At 33.1% G+C, this 7030-nt stretch overlaps 1 long non-coding RNA gene across 2 annotated transcripts; it reads right to left on the bottom strand.

The window, feature by feature from the left end:
- Window positions 1-543: 543 nt before the first annotated feature.
- Window positions 544-6042, bottom strand: LOC127544482 (uncharacterized). 2 transcript variants are annotated; one of them, XR_007949455.1, is made up of 4 exons: window positions 5554-6042; window positions 3270-3368; window positions 1588-1687; window positions 548-604 (listed from the first exon to the last, which is right to left on the bottom strand). It is a non-coding gene; the product is annotated as an uncharacterized LOC127544482 (long non-coding RNA). The 2 variants fall into 2 exon arrangements; XR_007949456.1 differs by lacking the exon at window positions 1588-1687 and having other exon boundaries at window positions 544-604.
- Window positions 6043-7030: the final 988 nt, after the last annotated feature.

Genomic DNA, 7030 nt, shown 5'->3' with positions numbered 1-7030 from the left:
AAGATAATCAACTGCATATGGAATTTCCATATTCTTGCCTTCCTCATCACCTTTTCAGAACCTCACTAGATATAATCCCTCTCGAATAATTATTCCACTTAGCAAGAATAGCAGAATAATGCCTATAGCCTCAAGAAGGGAATATCTAACAGTAGCAATCTTGGTCGTCCCCTATAATTTATTTATGAGAAGTGATCACAGAAAAACAAACTATAAGCAATATGCTAGAGCAAGCATCCCTGTTCCACTATTAAATTTATATTGCACTGTTTCTGTATTTTATCAATTCTATCTCTGTTGCCTTTGGGAATTATAGAGGTTGAGGTAAATTGTGAATTGAGTAAATACTCTTCATTCTAAGCTTTCCCTCCTCCCCTATTAGATAGCAGGATTGCTTAATAAGTACTAAATGAATAGATTAAATCTATCTACTTTCATGGTAAAAGAAGTCATGTTGGAATGACATGTTTGAAATTAGAAGACCAATAGAAGTAATTATAAAGCCTCCAAGTAGAAATAGTAATGATTCATAGATAAGTGTACATAGCTTTTATTGGTTTATTAATATCTCCGTCCAGTAGGCTTTTACAAAATATTTGTTCATCTGAAAAAGAACACATAAAATATAATTTAAAATACTTGAAATTAGGGCTTACATATAGGAGCAAGCCTAAGAGAGAGAATGACAAGGACAAAGCACTTGTGGAAATGCTTTAGACAGAATTTATTCTTCAGGGAGCAGTTAGGAGACAGAAAGGATAGAGTACTTTATCTGGGGTCAGAAAAATATCTCCCCGAGTTTACTTCCAGCCCCATGTGCTCATCAGCTACGTGACACTGGCAAATTATTTAACTCTATTTGTCTCAGTTTCCTCATCTGTAAAATCAGCTACAGAACCAAATTGCAGATCATTCTAGCATCTTTGTCAAGAAAACCCCAAACAGAGCCATAAAGCATTAGACACAATCCAAAACAATGACATTCTTTAGAATTGAGTTGGAGCAACATAACTGAGATTCCCAACAAAACTAAATTTCTATGATTTTATGTTTTATGATAAAAATTAATAACTAGTTGGGAGAGACAAAGAGCAAGTTTTCAACTGTTCAACATCAGTACCCAGTCAGATGTTCTGCCCATTTCATGGATTTTCTTTTAAACTCATGTAGACTAGAGATGCTCAGACCTTTCAAGATGCACTCAAGTGATTAAAGAACCAGTTACTACACCCAATTCAACAAAATACTCACTTTTATTTTTTATAAGATTTGTGATTGGTACCTAAGAGATTGCTGGACTTACAAAATGTCATTTGAATTTTACCCATGAAATTCAATGGCCTTCATATAATTGCAGTTTCCCTGATTTTATTATCTTCTGAGTTTTAGTAACACCAAGGGAAAAGTGCTTCCTGGTGTTCTAATTGTGCTGTTAAGAGGAAAGAAACTGATCTGCTTTAAGACTGAATTATCGTAACTCTAAGAATTCATTAAATTCTCAACTTCAGCCATGCTGGGAGGAAAACAGCATTCACCAAATAGTTAGTTCTGTTCAAATCATTCACAGGAGACATATAGTAACATTACCTGTTTCATCACTTCTGTTCTAAAAGTTACCCTGGAGTGAAATATATAGTTGCTTTCCTTCTCCTCTCTCTGCATTCTTGCTGTCTGTTTTTTTCTCTTGCTGGTTGGAAATAAATAATTCCATGGAAAAATATAACTTATTGCCCTTTTGTTTCACTTTAAAATCATGTCAAAATCAGTTTTGTGTAAATTCATATTCTTCATATCCTTCAAAATTCCATCAAAGTAGTATAATATACTAATAGCATATTGGGTTTGCGGTTGGAGAGACTTGGATTCATATTCATGCTCTGATACTATTCACTTTATATATAGTTATATGAATACAAGTAGTCTTTGAAGAAAGAATGTAAGCTTCTTGAACATAAGGTCTATTTCCTATTTGGTTTTGTATCCGAGGAGTATTGCACAGTGCCTTCTGCATAACAGCTTGTTCATTGATTAATTATTAGCTGTGGGATCCTGGAAAGTAATTGAATGTCTATGTTCCATAAGTAATAATAAAGAACTACTCGATTAAATTTGTTGGGATGTTCTTTTGTGTAAGGAACTCCACACCCTCCTCAATTCTCTTCCCAATGAGATCATTGATAGTCATAATTCATTTGGTAAAACTTAATTATTTTTACAAATAAAAAATAGGCAGAAGATGACTTCTCTAAGGTAATTAAGGTATTAAAATCATACTTCTTCTTTGAAAACTTTTCTGATTTATTAGAATTGATGTCAGCCACTAAACAAAGTATTAGGCAACTATATATGCCCATTATTGTATTAAATGGTAGGGATAAAAAGAAAAAGAAGGGCTAACAGTGATGGGAATAATCCATACTCTCAAGGAGTTTACTGACTGATTGAGGAGACAATACACAAGCAGTTATGTACAAACAAAATACAGACAGAAAAAAACTGGGAATGATCTCAAAATAAAACTATTAGCTTTAAAAAGGTTCATAAAAGGGTTCTTATAGAAGTTAGGATTTGAGCTGGAAGTTGAAAATGATACCAGGTGACTATGACTAGGAGGAAACAAAATGCAGGCAAGGGGACACAGCAAGCAAAAATGCCCTGAATTAGGAGATTAAGTGAGCTGAGTGAAGGATAGCATGGAGGCAGAGGTCACATTGGCTTGTCTAGAAGTTGTGGAGAGGAGAAAGATATAATACAGTGTCTCATTTCCTTTCTTCTTTCTTCTTAGCTTTGTGTATTTCAAGACAATGCCTCAGCAGCTGTTTGATCATTGTAATCCCCACAATTGGGACCTAATTGTCCTTGCTATCCTTTCACTGTAGAATTTTGGATCCCTTGTTCCCATTGTTTCTCATGGGATCTTTATTTGATGAAGGGACCCAGGCCAGCCAACATTAATTCCTCTATGAGTTCAGTTCTTGACTTTCCAAATTTCTAAATCACATCCCTCATCTCTACTTTTCCAGTCCCTTTTGAGTGTTGTCTACCACTGTTAGAATGCAAACATCTTAATGCCATTTTATTTACTTGTATTTGTATTCTTAGCAGCTAAATCCTTAGTGTAACATATAGTAAGTGCATAATAAATGCTTTAAAAAAAACCTGCTTTTTTTCTTCTTTTCATCTTTCTTCCTTCTTTCTTTCCCCCTCTTCCTCCCCTTCCTTCTTTTTCTTCCTTTCCTTTCCTAATTCCCTTTTCTTCCTTGACTTACCTTTTTTCCCTTGACTGCCCTTCCTTAACTTCACTTCTCTGACTTCTCTTCTTTCCTTCCTTCTTTCCTTCCTTCCTTCCTTCCTCCTTTTCTTCTTTCCTACAAAGGATCCATAAAACATAGAATATTAGAATCAGAAGAGAACTAAGGATTACATATTATCTAGTTATCTCTTTCATTTTGCTGATGGGAACACTGAGGGTTCTTTATATGAAGCTCAAATGAGAAATTGTCATTTTTATTTATGATGGCTGGCACACTGCTGTTGCTCTGTCACTCAATAGTCTGGTGAGGTTTTGTATTTTTTTTTAAAGAAAAGAAACAGTGGAGTCATTCATTGGATAATTGCTCAGCTCTCCCGTCACTTTGCTTGAGTAGAATGCATGCTTCATAAGGCTTTGCTCCTTCCCGGAGGAGCTCTCTCTAGTAAACAGCATGCTTAATATGTCTGTACTTAGGTATTTATACAGTGTTTATCACCATGGTACCTAATCCCATTACATCAGTGACATATGCACCATTACTGAAAAAGGCAAGAAGGAAGTGAGAGCAATAATGGTTCCCAAGACAAAAATGTGATCAGATTTCTAATTTTTGGAAATACCATCAGTGGCCTTCCTACCTCCATAGCTTAGTAGTTTCCACAGCAAAAAGTTATCTGCCTGGTTGCAAAATTGGTAGAGTATATTTAATGTACCTAGCCCAATTCTTCTGTTCCTTTTCTCCTTTTTGTAGTCATCCAGGGATTTTCTTTGTAATATCCTCCCTACATATCCACCTGATAAAAGTCTTCTTATCCTTCCAGGCCTCAAACACTACCCTACTACTACATCTAATAAACTTTCATTTCCTCTCATTTTTATTGTGAATCTATCAATAATCATTATCAGCAAAAACATTCATTCCCCCCCCCCCAAAAAAAAAAAAAAAAAGGCTGGCTAATATTTACATATAAAGCTAGGTAGTATAGTAAGTGGAGTCCTGGATCTGTAGTCAAGAGGGATTTCAGTTCAAATTCTGCATTAGAAACTTAACTATGTGGTCAATTCACCTAATCTTTATTTGTGCTTTCATTTCCTTACCTGAAAAATGGACATAATAATGACACTGGTCCTCCCATTTTTGTCATAAGGATCAAATGAAGAAATATTTGTAAAACATTTTGAAAATCCAAAGTACTGTATATTGTAGCTAGTATTCTGATAGTTCTTTAAATTTTGTAAATGGACTTTACAAGTATCTCATTTCATTCTTATAACAACCCTGGTAGACTTGTGTTATTGTGCCCATTTTACATAAGAAAACCAATTTGGAGAAAATCTAAGTCACTTGCCCAGGTCACAAAGCTAATAAGTATAGGAATCAGGATTTCAACTAACATCTTCTTGACTTCAGTTTCAGCACTTTATTATTGTGTCATCCAGAATTGTATAAGAATCGGTGGCTTGTTATATAGTTTTAAAATAATACGAATTTGATTTTTTTAATAAAATTTTAACAAACTAGTAAAAATGTTCTATTTATTTTCTTCTAATTGTGTTCTCTTGTTTTTCTCTGTACCCTTTTCAATAATTTTATACTCCTTTTTTTTTCCTTTGCTTATCACTGCTCACCAAATTACACCCATCCCCAAGTAGAAATCCTCGTTTGTCACAAATTTTCATCATCAAATAAAACAAATCAACCCATTGCCAGTTCCTCATCTCTCTGCCAACAGACAAAGGTATTTTTCATCATTAGAGTTTTTGAAGTTATCGTTGGTCACTGTTTTCATTGGTCACTGTTTTCATTAGATATTTCCCATTTCTCTGGCATAATAAAATTCATTGCCCTAACGTAGTACAGTTTGTTCATATATTCCCTAGTTTATACACAGCAATTTTGTTTTTAGTATTTTGCTATGAAAGCAATGCTATAAATTTTATATTTATTGTTCCTTTCCCCCATCTTGACCTCCTTGTGGTATATAATCAATAGTATATTTTTAGTTTCGCATGCCCCCCCTTACCCAAGAAACTTTCCATTATACCTAAAGTAATTTAATAATAAATAATAGTTTTCTAACCCATTAGTCCTCAAAAGCATTCTACTTTGTAATATGTTTCATCAGATGTAATGTAAAATTTTGAATATTATAAGACTGCAAGTAAAGACATAGATATACTTCTTTGTTTAATGGTTAGTTTACCCAGGATATATACCATAATAAATACAGCCTATTGCATATATGCACTAACCTAGCATATATACTATATAAATATTGCCTATACATTTATGTACTAACCTCAAATTTGGGAAACCTCAAGCTCACACAGCTTTTTTTCAAAAATGACTATTCTTAAGGAGGATTCTAGAAAGATGGAGGAGTAGGTCACAAAACTTTTGGCTCTTCAAGTTTCCTCCAAAGAAAAAGACAGAATATCACTTCAGAGGGAATGTAGAACAGCAGAGAATAACTGAAGTCAGTTCTAAAGCAGTTTTAGCAGTTGTTCTCTTAAAATAATATAAGATCCCAAGAAAAACCAGACATAAAGAGTCAGAAGTTCAGCCAGAGTGAAGTGCAAATGTCTCTAGGGCAACTCAATGAATAAACAAACAACAAACAAAATCAAAAGAATAAAAAAAAAATAGAAGAGAATATGAAACATCTCACCATAAAACCAACTGATCTGGGGAACAGATTAAGAAGTACTAACATAAGAATAGTCAGACTGTTTAAAAATTATGAAAGAAAAAGAAGACTCAATGAAATATCACAAGAAATAACCAAGTAAAATTGCCTCAAGTTCTAGAACAATAAGGTAATTCGAAAATAACAAATATCTACTGATCAGCATTTGAAAAAGATCCTAGAAGAAAAATGTTTAGGAATACCATAGCTAAGTTTCAAAGCTCCCATGTCAAAGAGAAAATATTGGAAGCAACATAAGACCTAGCAAGTACTATATTAAAGGACTGTAATTCTTCAAATACTATATTTTGTCGATCAAAAGATCTGAGATTATGAGCCAAGTTAAATTACAAATGAGTATAACCTTGAATAAAAAAAATTAATATTTAACAAACTGAAAGACTTTTCATATTTGTGAGAAAAAGAGCAGAACTTAACGGGAAATCTACAAAGAACATCCAAGACAAATATAAAGTAGTATTAAAAACCAAATAAAAAAGAACTCAATAAAGGTCAAATCGTCTACATTTTATATATGAAAAATATTATCAGTTCTTTTATAACTGTTATAACTTTTATAACATTTTTATCTGGGTAGTTTGAAAGAAAGGCATAGCCTGATCTAAGTATGGTAAGGTGATTCTAAATATTTACACACATACACACACACACAGGCACAAATACATGTGTGTCTATGTATAAACTATGTAGAGAGAGAAAAAAGAGCAATTTACTCATAAATAAAGTGAAAAAGGAAATATATACATATATAAACTTTGTAATATGTTTTATATACATATGTCCACATAAATATACATTATATGTAATATTACACATAAATATATAATATATGCATATGTTTTATACATTGTTTTATTTTTATATGTGTACATATTAAAAGAAGCTAATATAGGGAGGCCAGGCCTTACTTTCATCAGGAATGGGTTAAATAGGGAACAATATAAAACTAGAAGGACAAAAAAAGTATTCTAAATTCAGAAAGAAAGAAAAGGGCAAGGGGAAAAAGTGAGGGAGAGGAGAAGGATGGGATTCCTAGAAGGGTGGGTAAGTTAAAGAATAGGAGGACAAG

This window comes from Antechinus flavipes, chromosome 1 (genome assembly GCF_016432865.1).
Source record: "Antechinus flavipes isolate AdamAnt ecotype Samford, QLD, Australia chromosome 1, AdamAnt_v2, whole genome shotgun sequence".
Taxonomy (NCBI): Eukaryota; Metazoa; Chordata; class Mammalia; order Dasyuromorphia; family Dasyuridae; genus Antechinus; species Antechinus flavipes.
The sequence above is the reverse complement of the archived record's forward strand: the minus strand, read 5'-3'. Positions and strand labels throughout refer to the sequence as shown.